Source organism: Talpa europaea (assembly GCF_964194135.1).
Source record: "Talpa europaea genome assembly, chromosome: 13".
NCBI lineage: Eukaryota > Metazoa > Chordata > Mammalia > Eulipotyphla > Talpidae > Talpa > Talpa europaea.
Window position 1 is genome coordinate 9193198 of NC_140080.1, and position 10554 is coordinate 9203751.

Below are 10554 nucleotides of genomic sequence, written 5' to 3' on the forward strand. Positions count from 1 at the left end.
ATTTTTAATTTCTTAGAAAATTTGAGGCTGTTTTCTCTTTTAGAATTTACTTCTCAGACTGAAGGTTTAGGTCAAATGTTGTATTATAGACACAATAATTATTTAAAGAAGGCATTTAAGTGCTCAAGTTACAGATTTTCATTGTCTTTTAATATGTTACTGGTGAGTTGTGTTTTTTTTTATATATTCCATAGTATTAATATCACCATGCCATCTTTGCAAATACTGGAATTTCTATTTCCTTAGAGATCTATTTCCAATATTAGATAAAAATGATCATCCACTACTGAATTTTGTTTAGAAATCTTTGACCAGTATGATTTTTGTTTTCTCCAGTTACATGTTTATATAGTTCAGGTCACTTCGATATTTCCCATGACCATTACAACATTTCTGGCAACCTCTCACTATTATTTTTACCTCCTTGTGTCTTTCCTCCATATTCTATGTGAGGTTCAGTTTTCTGATTTTATTTTCTGTATCATTTATTCATTTCATAGGATCTCTAAATTTATTGTTATATTTCTTTGGAAGTTTTACTTACTTTCCAAAATGTTTTCCAGACCTAATCTTTTCATGCATTTTAATTAATTTCCTTTCCTTTTCAGTGTGTTTCTTTATCTTATTCTTCATCATAATCTTTTATTTAACACATTATGAGAATTCTAAAATGTATACTTTTCTTATATTGATTCCAATTTCCCTTTTATTTCATGTGCAAATTTTCTCATGTAAATCTTTGTAGTTGGGCCTGTGTGGTTTGATATAGAGGCTGATACCAGCTATTGATGATAGTAGCAGAGTTAATCAGAACCCTTTGACCTGTGGCACCACTCAGAAATTTAAATGTGAGTGTGGGAAATACTTTTGGGTTGGTGTTGGGAAAGAAAGAGGAGAAATTAGGAGAGGGATATGAGTTATATTACTGTTAGGAAACTAGAATAAAGATTAGGAAATAATGTTTATAGTGCCCCTAGAGATACTGCCATAAATCCACTACATTCTTTCTATTCCAATTTCCTTCAGGAGTGGCTGCTGTAATGACAACTAAGTATCCATGAAATGTCTTCTCATATATTATTCTATACAAATTTTTACAATGAATATTTCTACACTTTATTAGCTGACTCAGTTACAATTATTATCTGCTTTTTGTATTATGCTTAGGAGACACTCGTAGACCCATACCGAAGAATAAGAGTTATTTATTTTTGCCTTTTTCACACTTTCAGGCTTTATATCCTTATATTTCTTTAGCCATTTGCTAGATAAGGCTTTATCTTTTTTCAGATTGCAATAACTCACAATTACTACAATCCCTTATTTTAATACCTAAGAATTTACCCACATTGCAAATTGTTACTAATACTAAATGGTTTCTTGAAAAGTAGTTGAACTTAATATAAGATTGAGAAAAGGGGTTGAGCATTATATTTTACCTGAGACTCTTCTACTGACATGGTACAATTCTAAGGTCACAGTGCTAAAAATAAATACTTTCCGCTTGATTAAATATAACTTTTAATGGTAGTGTCATTCATACAATATCTGTAATCAGAATCCTATCTCAGGTTTATACAAATGTGCTCTAAACATGCAGCTTTAACCTCTGCTGATTCAAGGACTCTGTCATTATCCCATATTCCAGGGTGAGGTGATTTGTAATTACTGCATATCCTGGTGTTTAATTTCATGTGATAAGCTTGAAACTAATAGATGAATGACCCTGGTTGTTTCTAAGAACAAAATAAGAACAAAATAATTTGAATAGAATGTCAGGAAAAGAAAGGAACACTTAAGAAATGACAAAGGAGAATTTCACACAGCCAAACTCATTTTAAATAAGTCTACCTATCGCTTTCCGGCCTGCAACAAAACAAAGCAAAAACCTCTCTTACTTTCCAAAACCCATAAAACATAGATTGAAATTTAAGAAGACAACCATTTTGCTGTTGGTTTGTACACAGTGGTTTTTAAAATATCACAGAATGTGGATGAATATATCACTCAAAATATAATGGGACAGGCATATGCTATGTATGAAAGGTCTAATTTATTTTATTTTTTATAGTCATGAGGTGTCAGAGAAATATTCAAAAGGGCATTCAGAATCTAACTGAAGTATAGCTATTCCTAAACCTCTTTTAGAAAACGGTGTTTTAAAGAAGCTATTACTTTCCCTTTTCTAATTGTATACACACACACACACACACACACACACACTTAAAGATAAAGGAGCTGGTGTTCCGTGGACTTCAGGTGAGATAACAGTCAGATGTAACAGTAGTGTGGGGCTCAGGAAACCCCTTCCTTTGTTCACTGTTACATTTGTGAAGTAAAGGTGGTTACTATTGAATAAGACAGGCAAAATGCCAGCTGTTTAAAGAAATGCATATTCTATTCAAGCATATTTGATATTCCCTTGCTGTTCATTCATTTGACTGCAAAAAGTGGTTTTTGCTAACTCCATTTTGCTGCTCATGGGAAAGCTGAAAAATCAATAGCTGCAGGTTGATGAAACCTAAATCCATTTGATTCCTTTTCACCATTGCCATTATGCAGACAGTCAAGTGTGATGTAGTTAGTTCATGCGGTACTTATTACTCTCAAGTACAGCTTCTCATCAGAGAAAAATTAGACCAGATGAGAAGTAATCAAGAAATTCTGGAGAGATTACAAAGTTCTTCCTTTTAACTGCTTCTTTTTTTTTTTCTGTGTCTTTGGTTCTCTGTCTTCTGCAAGAAAGTTAACCTTTCTATCACAGATCTCCAGAAAGTAACACAGAACTTTTTTTATGTCACTATTTTCTTTAATGTTTTTATTTAGAAATAGCAATATTCACAACAATAAAGAAAAGTGACTAAATAAATACGAGTATGAGAAATTTCCCCCCTTACTGGAGTCATCATTCTGAAAGAAATGAACAAATAAAAACCTGCTTGAACTGGTATTTTCAGTTCAAGTGATAAAAGACTGATTGAAAATATGTTCATTTTTATTGAATAGATGATTTGGTAAGTAATGTAAAGTGGTCATTTAATTCAGAATGTGTAGGGTGGAATTTAACACTGGGCTGCTTTGGCTCAAATCACATGTCTGTTCATTGCTAGTTGATTAATCATGGACACGTTGTCCTCTGTAACTGCCAATTTTGTCACCTGCTTAAGGGAATCATAATAACATCAACCTCAAAGTTTTAATGCAAGAATTCAATTGTGTGGTTTTGCAGAAACCAGATGGTTTGCAACAAATGATAAGGCATAAATTTAACCAATTTTTAGTCACAATCACATTTGTACTTCTAAATGAGGGACTTTTACGTAAATATATCAAGATAGCCTTAGACATTTGATATGCTGCTATCAATATGATGAATATATTCTTTGCACTCAGCATAAGTTTCATAGATTCTAAAACTGTCTGCCATGTGCAAAAAGAACACAAAGACACCCTGTCTAACCCTGAGGCTAGATTAACTTTGCTTTTCTCTGTTCAAAAATAATCTTCAGTACCTTGACTATTTGGATATTATGCAGGACATCATGCTGGCTTGCTAATTGAATCGTATACCCATGAAAAATGGTATATTTTTAGTATATGTGTATGTGTCATATTAAGATATATGGATAACTGTGGGGGGTAAACTCTACAAAGGTCAGAGACATTTTATATTAATGAAAAATTTTAATTTTATTAGCTAGGGTATTTGACACATATTGGGTGTAGAATGGAGTGTGCCCCATGTCACTGGACTGACTCTTGGCACTTCTGTGCCTAGTAATACTGGTGAATAGCAATTGTGGTCCATAGTCTAGCAAAGATAAGTCAACAAAAAGCTCAAAACTACAGGATTCATATTTTTTTTAGAGATTTATTCATTTATTTATACAAGAACTGGGTTACAGGCCAGAGGTGTGGGGGGTGAGAGGATTCACCAGAGACAGAGTGGGGAGCAGAACAGGCAGATTGACAGAATACACTGCTAAGGGAAGCAGCGGGCGAGACAAGAGAGGTCTGCTGGGTCATGTGGGTAGCTCCCTGGCTGCCTGGGATCCAACCAGCATTGCAGAGGCTGCAGACAGCTTCACAGCGCTGCGCTCAACTGCCTGCACCACTGGGGAGGCCCTGAAATACAGGATTCTTTAAGCAAGAAACAAACTACCAAGCAAACAATTCAGTCAGTTGAATTGCTGTCCCAGGCTGAAAAAAAATATATAGAATGGAAGATGGAAATGATGAAAATGGTGGTGAGTATAGTTTTTTTCAGGGACCATAGTATGTTGTACTATATTCAGAGGGTGATTTTCCATCAATTTCAGTGACAAAAAAGATTGAAATAGTGTATGCGATGGACTCATTTTCTGAGACCTTGTAGTTGAGGATAGTTCTGCATGGGATGTGAGACACCAGATGCTGATCAATAAGCAGAGAGTAAACATTATAAATTGATCTAATTTACATATATAATGGATTATGGAAGAGTGCATGTGAAAAAGTCATGATGCCCAAAGCTCTTTATCTGTTTCAAAGCTTCCCCAGGGATGAAGACAAAAATGAGAGTTAAACCAACATGCTCACTAGCACAGTAAGTCCTCCTATAATGTCATTTCATTCAGCATAGTCTCCTTATAAAATTGGTGAGGAAAAAAAATTGAGCAGTGGCCACTATCTGTGTGGAGTTTGCTCTCACCGTGTCTGCATGGGTTTTCTCTGGGAACTTGTCTCCTCCCACATCCCAAAGTCATGCAAGTGAGGTTCATTGGTGTGTGCCAATGAACTCAGAGTGTGCTGTCCAGGTTTGGTTTCTCTCTTGTGCTCTGAACTGCCAGCATCAGTGCTGGCTGACTGTGACCCTACATAGAATTAAACATGTTGGGTATGAATGCATGAATGAGCACAGATGATTGCTTCATACTAGAATTGCTTTGGGACTGCATTAAGAAATTTGATGATATCTTTGTTACCAGTAATAGAGACTCATGGTTATATCAATTAGTCTGTGGTAAAATTGGTTTCATAGTACTTCATTTAGTTAAAACTTGCAGTTTCCAAGAATGTATCGACTACTCTAAGTAAGGACTTACTATAATAAGAAAATATAGAGCAGTTAGTGATCTTGAAAGCATCCCTTAACCAATACAGTGATCAGAGTGATAATAAACCTCAATGGATACCTCCAGGAGCATCTGGACATTCTTTGAATATCTCAGTTGGAAAGTGAACTTCAGTCATCCACAGCCATGTGAATTATTTCACAAGGATTGGCTTTTCCTCTTCCCCTCAGTTTTCCACATTTTTAACGTTTGCTCACTGAAATTAACAACTAAAAACCTACCTTAAATCTAGATGATATTCTCAGGTTCTGTTTTAAGGGTTTCCTTGTCTATGAAAACCTCTAAAGCAATCTAATTTCTGCACAATCATAATAATACATGCATTTTGATAGTTACGCTACAAGCTCAATCTATGAATAAAAGCAGTTCTTTCAACCATGTAATCCACTGTATCTCATTACTTTTTCACATGATAATCTTCCATAATCCATTATATGTGTAAATAAAATCCATTTATGTTTACTCCCTGCTTATTGATCAGCATTATACATTTTAAAATAAGTTTCTTCCTTGCTAGCTACTCCCATTCATACCATCAGTATCCTCAGTCTTAAAACTCTAAGTCTCTATAAGATTTTATAGGACTGTATTGTATCATAAATGAATTCAGGAAAAACAGACAAAGGCTCAGTACTTACATATGTAGCTCAGGAATAATGTGGGAATTAGATAAGGGAATCCAAATGTTTCATTGTTTGACTAATATATTTGTAATGATAATTGAATTTAGTAGGATTAGACACATAGAGAATGTTAAACTCATGCACAAATTGACTTAAGCTATCTTTTTTAGTATATTGTTATTGGCACCACTCTTATTATATTGTGAATTTCTGTGGCATGTATTCATTAGTGTCTTTTATTACATTTTGGGAAGGCAGAAATGCAATTTATATCTATTTGCTTTCCATACTTCTTAGGGAATTTGATTGAATATAAAAAGTACTTTTGAGTTCCTGTATGAAGGTACTGGTAATTGAGATACATATCTGTACAATTCACTTGTTAAAATATCTAAAACTTTTAAATAATTTACTATAAATTACATAAACTCCCAGTTCTTACCAGCTTCATAGAGTCTAGAAATATTTCTTTCTTTTTTTAAAGATTTATTTTTTTATGCATATAAGAGCTGGGGTACAGGCCAGAGTTGTGAGGGGTGAAAGGATTCACCAGAGACAGAGTGGGGAACAGAACAGGCAGACTGACTGAAATACACTGCTAAGGGGAGCAGCGGGCGAGACAGGAGAGGTCTGCTGTGCCACGTGGGTAGCTCCCTGGTGGGGTATAGAACTTGTGTTGCAGAGGCTGCTGACAGCTTCATAGATTGTGTCTTAACCCTTGTAACACCAGGGAGGCCCCTAGAAGTATTTCTGAATACACATGCACTTCTTGATTTTCTTTACTACACTATGCACATGAAGGAAAGACATGGACAATCAGAAAGGATGGGTGGGAAGTTTTCGCATTTGATTTTGTGATATTTTATACCAAGCATTTCCCCTCAAAGACTCTCTGTGTAGTAAATTGTTTTTTTTTTTTCCCCTAAGTTGATGAAATATATTAGGAATTGGAGAGGTCAGACAAATTTTCCTACATTGCATAACTAATAAGTGGTGGAATCAATTGCAAATCCTTTTCATTTTAAATCTTAATATTTTCATGATTATCCCTTTTTTGAATGGAACATATTTGGCTTTTGCTTCAATGAATTACCTGTTTAAGATTTAAGTACATAATTCTTTGTGAATTGGTATCTTGGATTATATTCTGTTATATAATATGCTAATCTAACATATTACATGTTACCTATCATCTAATAAATTATATTTCTCATTAAAGATAATTATCATATTATGTTAGCACATTTTGGCTTGTCTCACTTTTTCTAGACTATGTTCTTTGAGGGAAAGGACTTCATAAATTTGATTATAATGGAATGCATGAAAGATTCATACTTATTGATTAGTAATAAAGGCATATGTTCATACTTGTCAGAATTCTATATTATATGCTGAATTTGTTTCCTTAATATTAGTATGTACATTAGCTAAGTATATTGCTTTTACAGATATTACCATTTACATATTTGATGAGTTACTTTAAAAAAGTAAAAATTTCAAAATAATTACTTTGGCTTTGAATACAGAAATGGCCAAGAATTTTGAAGAGATGTAAGAAGAAAGGAATAAATTGCAAAAGACAGAAGGTTAAAACTATGAGAAGAAAAATAAGATGCTGAACCTATGTGATAAACTATACCAGTGAATGTAAAGAACTTTATTTTTTAAATTTTATTTTATATATTTTACATCATTTTTCATTTTTGCACAATATGCATTTTCGTCTAAGTTATAGTCCCCATACAATTCCCACTACCTTTATTTTGACCCTTATCCCTTCACTCCCTTGATGCCTCTCTGGTTTATAGTTACATGTTGATTTTGATTTTTACTTCATTATAATTAGTCTTTTTCCTGGCCCCTTAATTAGGTTTTCTAAATTCCTGCTATGAGTGAGACCATCTGGTATTTTTCTTTTTCTTTCTGACTTATTTCGCTGAGCATGATTGCTTCCAGCGCCATCCATGTTGCTGCAAATTGCATGAGTTTATCTTTCTTGATTGCTGAGTAATATTCCATTGTGTATATGCACCACATCTTCCTGATCCAGTCATCTATTTTTGGGCATTTGGGTTGTTTCCATAGCTTAGCTATTGTAAATTGTGCTGCTATAAACATAGGGGTGCAGGTGCCCTTATGAATTAATGTAAAGAACTTTAAAATGAGGTTTGGTTAAGTTTCATTTTACCTGGTAATTGTTATGGTCCAAAGACATGGCTTTTATGAAATTCTACAGACTATTTTATTCCAAATGCAGAGATAACTGAAAGGCCAATAGATACATAAAAGTAACCTTTTGCCTTTGGTTCCTCTACAATGAAATAATATGTTACTATCAGCAGGGAAATACTTGGAAACTCCTGAGGCCTCTACACTTCTTGTTAATTATTTCTATCTGCCAGAAATTTATTATTAAGAAGTTCTTCCAAAAGTCTACTACTAGATTGTTTCTGTTCTGCTTTCTTTTTTTTTTTTTTAAGATTTATTTATTTATACAAGAACTGGCATACAGGCCAGAAGCGTGGAAGGGTGAGAGTGGGGAACAGAACAGGCCGACTAACTGAAATACACTGCTGAGGGGAGCAGTGGGAGAGACAGGAGAGGTCTGTTGCGCCATGTGGGTCTCTCCATTACCCGCTGGGAAACAAACCGGTGTGGCAGAGGCTGCAAACAGCTTCACAGCGCTGCACTCAACTGCTGTGCCCCCTGGGAGGCCCTCTGTTTTGTTTTCTATTAATTGATGTCTAGTCCTTGATCTGTATTACGACTTTTTTTTTTAAGATTTATTTATTTGTTTATATAAGTACTAGGTACAGTCAGAAGCACAGGAGGGTGAGAGAATCCACCAGAGCCAGAACGGAATACAGAACAGGCAGACTGACGAAATACACTGCTGTGGGGAGTAGTGGGTGCGGGAGGAGAGGCCTTTTGTGCCATGTGGGACTCTTGCCGATGGCTGGGGATCGAACCTGCACTGCAGAGGCTGCAGGCAGCTTCACAGTGCAACGCTCAACTGCTGTGCCACCAGGGGAGGCCCTGTATTACAACTTATTAAAGTATATACCATTTAATTTTTTATCATTCAATATCCCACTAACTGACTTATAAAGAGTAACCGTAACATTCCTTTTACAGTCTCTGCTATTTTATTTGCTGTTTAAATTGTTTTTAAAATGAATCAAATCCCTTGTTTGCTAATTACATAAAAATAATATTCCATAGCAATTAAATGTTATTTATTTCTTATTACTTAGACTAATTTCTTCACTGTATAGGAAAACAACTGACTTTTATCCTCTCAGTAGTCAATATTTAACAACTATAATATTATTAAGTATGTATTTAACTTACCAAATTCCTTTCACTTATCTTGTGATTGTTACAAAAAACTGAGTGATTTTCGTTTTTGCAATGCCACCATGAAGCCAAAACTGATTTTTACACATAAACTCTGTAGCATAAGTAATTCCTTAAATAGCTTAATGTAAAAATAATGTGAAACATACTGCTTGGAAATATTTGGGGGGTGTTGCTTGTTATACTCTTAGATAACTAGTGACAATATTTATTGTGTTCAGCAAATAAAACAAATTATTTGTTAGGACTGCCAGCGTCACAACCTAAATATTATTCAGTCTCTCCTAAAGAAATTTTATTTCTTCTCTCATACTATCTATGTGAATTCATTGCTTTGTCTGTACTTATCTAGATTTTGAAATGACTGTACATTAAGGGCTAGAACTATAACATAGTTCACTAAGCATTGTTGATACCTTGCACAGAATTCGATAGATTCTTGATCACCTGAGGATAGACCTCCAGCTCATTCTCAGCAACTACTATGGAAGCTCTGGTAGCCCCTCAATTTCCACCTTTACCCCAACTTCCAGAGATGAACTGGGTGTTTTAATGAATAGTAGTCACTCATTAATCTCTCACTCAGGGCCAGTCATAGTGTGCATTCTTTTCCACACATTACCATTTCTGATATCTATATATTGAGTATGTATTATCACAATTTGATATAAAATTCATAATTAGAAAATTCCAATAACTTTATTATGATCGCAAAGGTACAAATGTAGAGTTAAGATTCAACACAGTTCAGCATGATCTCAAGGTGTAGAATAAAAGAACAGCAGAGTGTTCTTGTAGAGGTAGGAATTATCTCCTCAGTTTTACGTATTTTTAGCTGTTCATGATCTACTGGTACTTTATCTTTAATTTACAAATACCCTCAAGTCACTCTCTTCTTTAAACCTGTGATTCTTCTGATCCACATCCTTTGTACTGAAGCCCTGACTCACCCCTTAAAAAAAGCTAGATGCACTGACTCCCCCAATTCTTATTATTTCCATTTGGCTAAATAGAAGGGCACATTTTCCACTGGAGCAATTTTACCTCTCTCAGGTGACAATGTTGACATCCCACCCCATTTCAGCTCAGCTGTGCTTACCTCTCTAGCAAGTCTTTTGCAGACTCTCTCATGGGCTACTCTTCCTCTGTTTTCCAGTATTCTGGAAGCTTCCCTTGCCCCCAAAGTGACATTCAATGTGCCTTTACCTGACTTCTGTCAGGTCCTGCAAGCTCTACACACTCAACCTATTTTTCCCGTTCAAACCTGTTGTTCTTTGTTACTAATACTTTAGACAAATTATGTCATTTCATAGTCAACGAGTCTCCAAGTTCTATTGATGTTTCCTGTTATGGTTAAGTTTATGGATCAAATTGGCTAGTTCACAGTGAGATAGAACAGGAATTTAGCACAGAGTTTGCAGCCCTCTCTGCCAACCCATTATCTCTGAAAACAAAACATC